This window comes from Salminus brasiliensis, chromosome 1, assembly GCF_030463535.1.
Source record: "Salminus brasiliensis chromosome 1, fSalBra1.hap2, whole genome shotgun sequence".
NCBI classification, from domain to species: Eukaryota; Metazoa; Chordata; class Actinopteri; order Characiformes; family Bryconidae; genus Salminus; species Salminus brasiliensis.
This window is the reverse complement of record NC_132878.1, coordinates 77,355,507-77,368,532: the sequence shown is the minus strand read 5'-3', so window position 1 is coordinate 77,368,532 and position 13,026 is coordinate 77,355,507. Positions and strand designations below refer to the sequence as shown.

The window sequence follows — 13,026 nt, the reverse complement described above, 5'->3', positions numbered from 1 at the left end:
TTGGTCAGTGTTCCTTAAACTCTGACAATATGCTTAGAAATATATACTGTGCGTCACAATAGCACAATTTATTACAATTCCATCAAATATCGTCATATTGCGCACCTTTAATTGATGAATTTTTACTTCAGCAGTCATGCATTGCACATCCCTCATGCTCATCATAGTGAGAAACCCTGGTGAATACTGCCACTGAAAACGAAAAAAGGAGATGTTCCCCCGAGTCGACATGTCTTACAGGAACAGTTTGGTCACTAATTCGCATTACACAAATGACACCTTACTAAGGGAGGACTGCTAGCAAGCACTTATTGTTAGCACCATTAGCATGTATGGTAAAACTAGCCTCTTAAGTTGTTGAAGTGAGGATTGCAAGTCTGGAACTGGAATTTAAGAATGTCAAAACTGAATAATAATTCTTAGCGTGTAATAAAATCCATTGGGTTTTACAAGGTTAATGTTAAGATAACTACGACCTGAATGTAACAAACCCAGCTCGACAGAATCGCTTAAACATCACTAACCACTTAATCGCGCGAAAGCCAAACTTTCTGTCTGAGCGAGATTAAGAAAGGCTAACGTCAGTTTCTAAGACACATCAGGAAGCAGAGCTGTTCTGTATGGGGAGAGCTTGTTGACAAATAGCACGCAAGTAAATTCCACATCACTGTCAGGTCTGCAGCCCTCGACGAAGAAACACGAAGAAACAGCAGAACCTCTTTCAAAAGCTCGCAGGTAAACTGGGAATTCTGGAGGGGCGGGTGGGTTGGTGAGGCGAGTGAAGAGTTTATGTGGGGGAAGAAGAAGAAGAAAAAAAAATACATATATCAGCTTTCAACCCCCCCTTACTCCAAAAGCTGCTTCTTCTGATAGCTAAAGCACCAAAACATTTCTGACAACAATGGCTGATTTTGAACACCTGGCTCTTTTAAGTTGCGGAGCGCAGGCTGGCGCTGACTTAAGAGTCTGCTCCAATGACAACTGCATCTGTACCGAAGGAGAGATTAAAGTGTTCCAGCACATTCTGTCCATTAAAGCAATACTTATGGGAATGTGTTTAAAAAAGAGAGAGAGAGAGAGAGAGAGAGAGAGAGAGAGAGAAAGAAAAAGTCTATTACTAAAACATGGCGCAGGATTTGTCTTTGCAACACAAGCCGGCTTTAAAACGCTCACTGTCAGATGCCATGCAGCCATCATTCAGTCAAGACCAAGAGCGAGGGCAAAATCTCTGCTGTTTCATCAAAACCAAGAGGAGCAATTGGGCCTGATGGCCATCAAAGACGAGTGGGCCCACCAAACACCCTTTAGTGAGTGGAGGGAAGGGGAGGGTACAAATCAAACAGAATACACGCTAACCAATACAGCATGTCCTCGGCTCAAACGCGCTGAGCGTTTGGACAAATCTCAGATTTCATCATAAAGAGAACAATAAGCTTGTGTTGCGAGCAGTGACTTATTGCAGCAGACAGTTTTAGAGTAAGCACTCTCGCCCAAGAGAGAGAGAGAAAGGCTGTGGTGGAGAGAGCAGGGCCCGAACAGTTCGAGCCCCTAGAGGCCACCCAGCAGACAGAGCGGTGACGCAGTGGCTACAGACAGAGAGAGAGAGAGAGAGAGAGAGAGAGAGAGAGAGAGAGAGAGAGAGCCAGAGTTTGTGAGCCAGTTCTTTTAATGTCTGCCTCTGAACGAACACACACACACACACACACACACACACACACACACACAGAATGGTTGTGGTCGGAGCAGATGGCAATCGGTGTGAGGGTTCACTGCATCTTAAACAGAGAGAGGGAGAGGAAAAGAGAGGAAGAATAAGACAGAGACAGCGAGAGAGAGAGAGAGAGAGGGAGAGGAAGAAAGAGAGGCAGAGAAAGAGGGAAAGGGAAGATAGGAAGCAGAGAGATGGATAGAGGCAGAGAAAGATCGAAAGAGAGCGTGAGAGTGCAAGAGAGAGAGCAAGAGAAAGTAGAGAGGACCAATTAGAGAGAGAGAGAGAGAGAGAGAGAGAGAGAGAGAGAGAGAGAGAGAGAGAGAGAGAGAGAGAGAGAGTAAACAGTAGAGAGAGGGGAAGAAATAGAGGCAGAGAAAGAAAGAAAAGTGAAGCACAAAGATGGAGAGAGGCAGAGAAAGATGTGCAAGAAGTGCAAGAGTGCAAGAGAGAGAGAGAGTGAGAGGCAAAGAGGAGTGGAAAGAGCGTGTGAGAAAGAGAAGTGTGTGAGAGAACGAAAAAAGAGAGAGAGAGAGAGAGAGAACACTCACTCAAAACATAAGCAGTTCACTATAGCCGGCCACACGACCTGAAAAGCTGCCTTTGCAGCCAGACCCTGATAAGAAGAAAGCTATACACACACACATACACACACAAGCTGAACTGCTGAACTCGCTGGCTCACCCCGTCCGCCCCATCATCTGTCTGGCTCTGACGCTGCTTCTAATCTAATGCGAGCCAATTAGAGCTGTTCTGGAGCGGGCTTCAAACAGAGGCTTTCCTCCGCTCTCCACTCCAAATCTCACAGTGTGTTTCACATTCAGACCTTTAGAAAAAACACACACATACACCCTGTTAAAGAGTGCTGACATTACCTCCTGAACAGCATCCTTCTCTGCCAGAGCGGCCCTCTCCTTCAGCACCTCCAGTCCAATTCATTCCAATCCCCTCTGAAAGCTACATCACTGCAATGTGCTCTGCTTACCCCACTGCTGTACAGGTCCCATCATGACCTACAAACTCAGGGCTTCATAAGCAGTCTCCATAAGCAGTCAGTATACATATATATATATATATATATATATATATATGATGCTTTTTTAAGTTGTATTTGGGGCTGGGGTTAACGGGTGTTTTCAATACAGCAATGACACATTTAACCAGTTTAAATGGAGACTTGTGTATTTGTACCACACTGACTATGGCAAAGAATTGTCTAAGGATGTGAGAACCTGTGAAGAAATATGGACAACCTCAAGGCTACAAGTCCATCTCCAGAGATCCTATGACAGATGTTCCACTGTTCACAACTCCATAAAGACATTTGCAGCCCATGGCACTGTAGCTAACCTCTATAGACGCAGACAAATATAAAAAATGTAAAGACTTAAAAATGGAAGACTGTAATGAAGGATTGCTTGAATAGTGGTGGAGTTTTTCTTCTCAGCTCTGTGTTACTACAATACACACAAAAGAAAAATCAAGTGAAGGGGTGCCAATATTTTTGTCCATGACTACATATTTTCCTCTGAGAACTTTGGGAATTAGATGTTTAAAGCATTCTTGTTTTCAGGCTGTGTTATGTGGTTGGCTGAGCTTAGCTAAACAGCGCAGTTACTTGCTCTGCATGCTTGAAGCTAGCAAGAACAAGTTGGGCTCCTAACATTACAGTCTAGCTGATCATGTTCGTTACCAATGAAAAAAAAAGTGGCTCAGCAGACTAGGATCGCAAGTTTCAATAACAGGTCATGCTGCTTCGCCATCAGCATCATCATCAGAGTCTGAGAGAGCACAACTGGCCATGCTCTCTCTGGGTGGGTAGATGAGTCGCTCTTGCCCCTCATCGCTCCCTTTATAATGTATTAGAGCTGGGGATGCGTCAATTTCCTCAGAATGCGTTGTCAGCCGTTTGAAAAGAAGCAGTGGCAGACATGTATCAGAGGATTGATGTGCTGGTCTGCACCCTCTTAGAGTCAGGGAGCATTGCAAGTGATAGCGGAAGTCCTAGTGAGTAGGTGGGTTAATTAGCTTAGCTAAATTAGAGAGAAGATGAGGATAAAAAAAAAAAAAAAAACATACCATAACAATTTTTTGTCTGACTGGGATTAAGGGGAAAAACTTTACTGACACATCCCAACTAAATGCATAAGCAACAGAAACTTCCACTCAGGTCAAATTCTAGATCAGTAAGCTATATACAATCAGAAAGCTCGTAATAACTGTGAGCGCTCTCAGCCAAGCCTCTTTAACAGCAAGAAATGTGTAATTTCACACCTTTAAAAATCTGTTACATCATTAGGAAGGAAGTGATAATGCTGTTCAGGATCCTACTTGCATGTGAAGCGCAACCGCTGAAGCTCTAATCTCAAAAGCGAAAAATCAGATGAGGAAAACTCCACGTTCTAATTTCGTGAGGTCTCAATCGACCCTCCTGAAAAGGAGGCCTCAAAATAGAATATCAAGATTGCTACATTTGAAACGGGGACTTAATCCCAAATATTATATTAGACGGCTTTGGCTGGGGAAAGAACCTAGGACGGACATAATAGACTAATTATTTTGCCAATCAAAGTCTCCCTGGGGGTTTCTGCCCGGGATGTGTGCCCCACTCAGTCCTGGATTGAGTCCCCTGCCCGCCTGGGAAACAGAGAGGAAGAGAGAGAGTGAGCTGCATAAATCCATGATTGGGCAAAGCTCTCGCTCTATTCATGTCTTCAATGCCAGGGAGCAGGACAATGTGCAGGTAAGACTAGCCTTTAAAGTGGCCGGCAGAAGCCGGAGACGTCTGCACGTAATAAATGAAACAGATTTATCAAGGACATTTCTATAAGTATGAGGTAGTTTAAAGAGAGGAAAAATAGGTGGGCGATTCTGAATTCTCATAAAGGAGAGATTAAAGAGAAGAAAAAAAAAAAAAAAACTTAGAAGAGACTTCTGAACAACCTTTACAGAACACATTCAGACCAGTGGCCTTTCATACAAAGTTCAAAGATGTATTCTTGCTACTTATAATCATTCAGCTAGTCAAGTATCTATCTATCTATCTATCTATCTATCTCTCTCTCTCTCTCTCTCTATATATATATATATATATATATATATATATATATATATATATATATATATATATATATATATATATATTCACACACACATATTTGGACAGATACAGGCAAATCCATTTCAGCTTTGATAACATTGGTCACTAATAACATGTCAAACCTGAGGCCAGACAAGACAGGGCTTCAGCCTTCAAAATAATTGAGCCATTAAACTGTTTTCTATTCTAGACTGGATTGAAGCAGAGTGTCCAAAAATTTCCTGTATAAAGTGCAAAAAAATAGCGCAGTGGGTCTGACAAAGTCATCAAGGCCCAAAAAACATTTCATTTTGTTTTCACACTCAACAGTGCTGGCCAATAAATCGTCTACCATTATACTACTGTGGGTGAATTTTCACTTTTTTTATTCAATATTTTTTACAGATTTTAACATGACAAGTCTTGTGCATATTGGTGCAATTCTGTAAGAATTATTATTTAGTTCAGGGAGTCTCACAATTCTGCACATTATGTCCAAATATTACCTTTTGAGGCCTCAAATCTGTTACATATAAGAACAGTCTAAAAACAATACAATTAAATCATTTATGCTCTCCTGGCTGAATAACGGCACACAGTGCTTGGACCCCGATGATTGCCACTTGCAATGCCACTCTCTCTCTGCTGTGACTGAGCTACCCATCACAGTGCACAGTAAAGAAAATTCTCTGCACAGTTGGTTGACTAGTCTAATTCAATCAACACAGGCTAACATTGTTTGAATTAGCTGTTGGAATGAACAGTGTTAGCATGATTGAACCAATTCTGTTGGCCAGCACCACTGCGGTCCTCATATTCAATGTTGGTGGAATGTAACTTCACTTCTGTAGTCCGATTTCTCACACAGATTAAAAGTTTCGATTTCTACCAGAAAATAAAAGCTTCAAAAACCCAGAAACAAAGGCTGCTGCGGTGAACACCCAAGTCCATACAAGCAAGTCTGTTTGCTCAGCAGACATCTTGCATCACCGTCGGGCAGCTATTTCCAGTCCCACAAGACCATTCTACTGTCTCTACGAATGGGGGAAGACCAAAATACTCTAAACTCAAGTCAAGTGGGTTTTATTGTCATTTCAACTACATACAGAGTACACAGTGAAACGAAACAACGTTCCTCCAGGACCATGGTGCAACATAGACACAGTGCATACAGAACACAAGTGCAACACAGTACAAGTGCAGACAGACAACACAACACAGTACAGACAAAGAATAATAAATAATTTATGGGTAGTGTGCAAATTTTGCAGTGAGGTAGTAAAGTTGTTAGTGCAAATGACCATTTCTGAAATTTATGTTAAAGCACTGATGAAATCTCATGAATAGATTGTAGCGTTTGGCTCAATAACGCACAAAAAAGTGATTTCCCCCCTAATCTGACTACTGTGCTTGTACAGATCTCATTCAACAAGGTTGAGTTCCTCCGCTTGAGGCGTGACTCTTTTTGTTGAAATGTGGGACTTTATTCATAATCGCCACCATGTTGAGCGTTACAAGAACTCCCATTCATTTTAACCAGTGGCAGGTCTCCTCATTAATGACACCTCTGTTAACACTGCCACAACTCCACCACCGTCAGTCTATATACCCTTTTCTATTTATATTTCTTTTCTTTAAACCTTTACAGATCTCAGATCTTTAAGATCACTGAGATCGTTTTAAAATTTGCTATCAAACTCACATTCCTTAAATATCATCTATGCTGTGATACCAAGGCACACTTGGGAAATAGCGTGAGTTTGAATATTAGAGCAGATCATGCTGGCTGAGAGTCCAGCAGCCACTGACAAAGGCAGCGCCTCAGCGGGAGGATTTTTCTAGAAAGTTTCATTGTAGTGAGTAGAGTGTATTTATTACATGTTTGTGTCAAGGATGAGTAATCAGTCTCCCACTGATACGCCGTTCCAGGCGGCCGATGTGTACGTCGAGAGTGCATGATTTGTCATGCTTTCTAAAGCGAACTCCGCCGCTGCGCTAAGATTTATTGTGAGTGATGGGTAGCGAGGCAGATATGAGGGAGAAGAAAACAGGATGGAAATTGCTCCATTGGAAACCTGCATCTGTTTTTTTTTTCTTCTTTTTATTGGGCGTATACATGTCGTTGTGTGTTCTAGGGAGGAGGAAGCGGCCTGTCCCGCCTCGGATCCGGCATTCTGCATCCATGTTCTCAATAGGCAGGCTTCAATCCCTAGGCCAAAGAAGCGATCACATTAGGTCTGATGATCCATTAGCTTCCTGTGTGGACGAGGATAAAACAGGGGGATTATTTAAACCTGGGCGAGTCTATAAATGACAAACGTAATGCTTTTTCCCGGAAGCCACAGCCAATGGCGTTAAGACGTGGGTTTAAAAAAAAAAAGAAAAAAAAAAAGCTTTTTAGCTTTCAGCAGCACAAACGCAAGGTATCACTTGAATATATAACACAATCTTAGCTGACACTGGAACCGCAGCCTTGCGTATTAGGCCCTATTTCTAGGTTTCCTGAACCAGGCCTAGCTCCGGACACACACAAGCTCAATCAATTTCTATTCAATTGCTGGTCCCACCGCAACACCATCCTGCACCCTCCCTCTGCCCCCTTTTCTTCTCACTTTGTTTTTAGCAGCAGTACACAATACAATACAAGGCTTGTGAAAGTACAGTTAGCCAAATGTCCCCAGGACAACAATACATCCAACTCAATAGCGCATGCTAATAAACTAAATGAGCATGTAGCTGTGTATTCTCCACTGAGCCACAATGAAAAATAGTCCTTAAGCTAGAGAACAATGCAAACCCATTAAGCATGTTTAAGCATGCTCAGGCCCTGCTTAATGCTGCCATGAATAAAAGAATATGGTTTAAAACCATATATTTACATCATGAAATGTTATGTCTGTGTATAGGTAAGTTCAGGTCAAGAGATATCAAAAGAATTCAATTCCCTAAGGACCTTAAAGGAACGGCTCGGCAAAAAGACTTAACTTGTATGGTTTTACACTTACCCTCAGATGTAGACAACCAGCCAACATGCTTCTTTAGGTTTTGCACTGGAGCTATGAGATTAACAATTACTACTTCACCACACTCAACCTTTTCAAACTGCTTCCTCGATTTCATTAAGGTCTAGCACAGACTAGTTGATGTGGTTTAGGGTCTAACTTTCTAGGAACTTTAAAAATGAACAAAACTTAAGTGGGTTCAACCTGGATGTGGTTGGAGCAGGTTGACAGATGTTTCGAGATTTCTAGTGTTTGTTTGCTCCAGCGTAAAACCTAAAGTAGGAGCATTTGGACACCAGACATGTCTTGGCTGATTGTCTATACCTCTTGAGAAAGTGGACAGCTTTATACGAGACTTCTCTCCACTCCATTCCTTTATCTACAACCTTACAAACCCATTATCAAAATAAATTCATCATCCCAAGGTTTCTTCCCCCAGCCCAGAGGGAGTTTTTCACCTGGCCATTGTCCCTTTTGCTTGCTCACAGTTTTTTTTTTTCTATGTGTATATTTTAGAATGTGTTGCTGACTTGTCCTATTACTGGATTCCTGCAAAGCTGCTTTGTGATAAATTCAGTTTTTGTAAAAACAAAAAAATGTTCAAGAATTTGTGAAACTTTCAACAAAATCAAATCGAAGGTTTTCCCTAATCCTAGACATGTTTTTGGTGTCTAAAGTTTGCTTCTTTAGTATTGTCCTTTACTTACAAGGCAAACATATTTATCAAGTAATGGAACTCTATACCCACAAGTTATCACTGTGTACAATGATCTCGAATACTGAACTTGCGTATGTGGTTGCTGACACTGTTATCTTTTAACAAGAACTAAATCATGTCTTAAAAAAACTGGTTACTACTGTTTAAGAACAACTCAACAACTCAACTTTGTCTGAGTGAAGTACGTAAAGATTGCCATGTAGCTGTACAAGGTGCTAACTGGTGGTTGGTGGCTAGCATTTCTTGTTAGCTACATTAGGAAACAATTAAGAGGCATTTTGGGCAGATACATGCAAATAACAATGTTATCCACAGTCTTGTATTTGCTGTGCCTCGCTCAAAATGCTGTCCAGACTGAAACAATCCTTACAACCTCAACATAAGTGAGTAGGGCTTGATTTGCTGATAGTTGAATAGGTGAATTTAGACCATATGGACAGAAGTATTAGGACACCAGCTCATTCATTGCTTCCTCTGAAATCAAGGGTATTAAAAAAAAAGAGTTTGTTGTGTTTTTCTTGCAATAATTGTCTCTACTGTCCAAGAAAGGTTTTCTACTAGATTTTGGAGCATTGCTGTGAGGATCTGATTGGATCCAGTGGCAAAAGCATTAGCAATGCCATGATATTGAATGATCACCACCCCACCTTATCAGAAAAGTATTGGACATAGCACCATTCCTCCAGAGAACACAGTTCCACTGCCACACAGCTCAATGTCCCCTCTAACCCACACATGACATTAGGCAAGTGTGTGGGCATTTGCACATCTGTGTCAGCAATGTTAAAGCAGTTGAATGTATTCATTAGAAGGGGTGTCTACAAACATTTGGACATGTAGTGTATGCAAGTTGTTTTTCTATGACATCACAAATGGGCTATTTTGAAGCTTAGTATCTATAGTTAGTAGTATCGACTGACCACAGACTGCATGCATTGTATTGTGAAAACACTAGGACACTTTTCTATACTACATTACTATTGCTTCAGATCTGATGACATTTAATCCACAGTAATACTGTCCAGTGGTCACAGCACTGGAATGCACTGTGTATGGTGATACTGAAAGCATCCAGACAATCTGGCTATGACTTTAGCTACAGAGAAGTAAGCTGCCCTTTAACAGACACATAAAATCTTGCACTCCACAGTGCTGCATTGTGCAGAACACACAGCCTGTTCTGCAACAAAGACACATCTTTAATTATGTGGAAAATAAAGAGCTCTTTATGCTGGATGAAGAAATGCAGATTCCTCAGAAATGTGGCAAATGTGTTCTCACACTGACAGTGACATACAAAGTCACACACACACACACACAGAAACGCACACACGCCACACACACTAGCAGCAGCAGGTGACATTCTCAACAGGTACCGGAGTGCAAACAAGACCATATGGCTCCTCTATGTCGCTCATTACCCGAGCATGACTGGGAGGAATTATCACCAGCCGGAGACTTCATCAAACACGCTAAACTGGTGCCAAAAGCCTGACATCAGATAATGAAGACACAGCTAAAATGGGATGCCGCCACAGACAATTAATAAAGTAATTAGGCTAATGACTTCTTTACTCAAGTCCTTTTTCTTTTGGCTGCAGATATGAATTAATTAACGCGGGTAATTAAATTATGCAGGTTGTAATTCCCAGCTGCTCCGATGCTCCTCCCGCCCCCTCCCTGCTTGGGGCTAATCAACGCGAGTGGCAGGTCGGGGGGGGGTCTTGGATGCTTCCTTCCCTGCTTCTTTGGCATGCCACCAAAAAAAAAAACATGCAGTGAGTGTAAGTCTCTCTGGCTTAAAATATTAAAATTCAGTTAAGATTCACTGAAATTCAGGAGTTATTATTATTTCATTATCAGAGATATTAATGACCAGCAACATTTATCCCTAACTTAAGTGAAGTTACAGTTTTTATTTCTGGCTCCTCCCTCTCATGTATCCTTCCATGGCTCCTCTCTAGTACTGTCTTATCATGCCTGTTTTCACCTTTCAGCTGTCATGTTTCAGTGTGCCTTTGTCTGGCTTTGTTTCCCTGTTTCGCTGATTTTTTGCAGTCTGATTCTGTTGAACTGTGAACTGTCTTTGTTTCCTGTTTCTTCCAAAAAAAAAAAAAAAAAAAAAACTAAACAGAAATCAGAATTGAAATAAACCTCCATGATGCACCCTTCTCTACAACCTCCCTACCATCTTTGAGAGAGCACGAGAGAGAGAGAAAGAAAGAGTGAGTGTCAGTCAGTTCTTCAAGTGGAGACCATGTGCACTTTAGTGGGCCTGTAGTACCATCAGCACTTAAGCAAACATGGCTGATTGAGTAGATTAAATATATCATAAATCCTGATCATTTCGGCTAGTGTTTCATACATGCATATGCGGTATCAGTGAGGCCATTATCATGGGCCAAGTTCACTCTCATCCTCGGCCTGTAATAAATATGTCTGACACTGCCATGAATCATTATGTGAAACAAGAGGCTGTGATCAAAGGCCTCTGCTTCTGGGAGGAGATGCATTTGCTCTTTTTCAGAGGAAGCGAAGGACAGCTCTTCCTCAGTCTGCCCGCTGCTCCTTTCACGCAGCCCGGCTTTCCTTCCGCTGTTTTCATCTTCCTCTACTTCTCCTCCACTCTCTGTCTGCTCTCTTTTCCGACTGTACTCAGCTCCTTCCTTCCCTTCAGCTGCACACTTAATGGCAGCGCCTGAGAGGCGATATGAATGCAGTACAGTCCCCACAGCTCAGCTGAAACTGAGTTACGCTGGTATTGGGTTAGCATGTTAGGAATATTTCATAGAGCAGTGATGTCATGTAATACTGTTTATAATCAACATGTCATACATGCGTTTTATCCCATAGTGCAATATACATCCATAGGACTGTCCTCCCACCCCCAATCCCAGTCTCTTAATTTTAGTCGATACAAGTCAAATCTTTGTGTTTGTATAAATAATACAGCCACACAGTTTAGATCAAATGTGCTGCTCAATACTGTAGTAAAATCACTTCATTTTTAGCAACAGTTACTATAATGAGACAGCTGGTAATGACTTTTTCTTAAAATGACTCACCTCTCTGATCATTCAGCTCCCAGTTCCTAAAAAGCACTGCACTCAATCACTCTGGACTGATATCTGTTGTTGTTTGTCAACTGATGTTAAATAACTTTTATAGTAAAGTGAATGTGCTATGATCGGGTTTCTATAGCGGTGTATTAGCATTAGAGTTAGCCTAACTTCTAACTCTAATGCTACTCGTTTCTGAATGTGCTCTTCAGTGCTGGTTCAAAAACAAAGAAAGGCGTGTGGTTCTCCCGCTGGTAAAACAGAGCTTTTCAGTGATAGTTTTATAAAGTTTCAGATACTATGGTACGGTTTCATGTCCCAGTAAAATAGCTTCACACTGCAGACTCTAAACACTTTTAATTACCTTCTGAGAACATCCTTACTGCTGCCAGCTGGGCAATGATGTCAGTTAATGGTGCTTAAGGACACCAGATGGCGCCTTGAAAACTGTGGTTAAAACAAAGTCTCAGTTTGATTAAAATAGCTGATACCTGATCCATTAAAGTAAAATTTTAGCAAAATGCAATGATTCAGATGTAGTAAACAAAGTCATTAAGAGTGCTTATGTTCTGTTCTAGAAAAACAAAGTCAGAATTGTTCACCGTGGTGCTGACAGAAACCAGAAGTCTGAAGCATTTAAGAACGTAAAAAGATACATTACAGGGAGTTATTGTATAAAATGTCCAGATACGCTGTTTTAGGGGCTAGGAATCTGATGTTAATTATAACAGTAATTTAGTTATGAGTGTGAAAACCTGAAGTGTGAGCCTACATGCAGGGTCTAAGAGGTTAAATCTGTACCACTTTCTGCACTTTGGACAATGTTTCAAGCAGCAAAGGACTGTTACTTACTATCAGTGTGTGCTGACAAAATATATGTACAGTACTAATGCTTGTATAGTCTATTGTAAAGTGTTTCTTATAGTTTACGGGTTAGAGTTTTTGATTTTGCTGTACTTGCTGACTGTATTTACTCTATTTATTGTTTGTTTGTTTTTTGCTGTTGTTAATGTTAAACTTAGTACCATGTCCAGAAAGAGCTTTTACATTTTCTTTTACTTTTGGATAGTGGATTTGGTTCCTATTACTACCACTGTAAAGAAATGACACAGTAAGTTCCTCTACAATGACCCATTTCACACAACACCCAGCCTGAATCTGACTTGGTTTGTATCCATTTGTTTATGCAAAAATGTTTTTGGGAAGTCTTTGGAATTGTTCCTTAAAAAAAGTTACACTTCTTAGCCACAAGGCTTTCTCATGACAATGATAATATAATGTACCTGAAATTTTATATGAATGTATGTTGATACATAAGTACTACAACGCGAGTAATACAATGCGATCACATTCTGTAACTGGAGTGAAAAGAAGAGCAGGAAAGTAAAGAAAAGGAAAATACGACCTCCTGAAACCTTTGGAGAAAGTTAAAAAAATGAAAAAAAATGTAAAAGGTGGGA

At 41.0% G+C, this 13,026-nt stretch overlaps 1 protein-coding gene across 1 annotated transcript in view; it reads right to left on the bottom strand.

The window, feature by feature from the left end:
* LOC140564368 (uncharacterized) overlaps positions 1 to 13,026 on the bottom strand; it is a 179,097-nt gene that overhangs the window by 98,807 nt on the left and 67,264 nt on the right. The gene's annotated exons all lie outside the window — the stretch shown is intronic.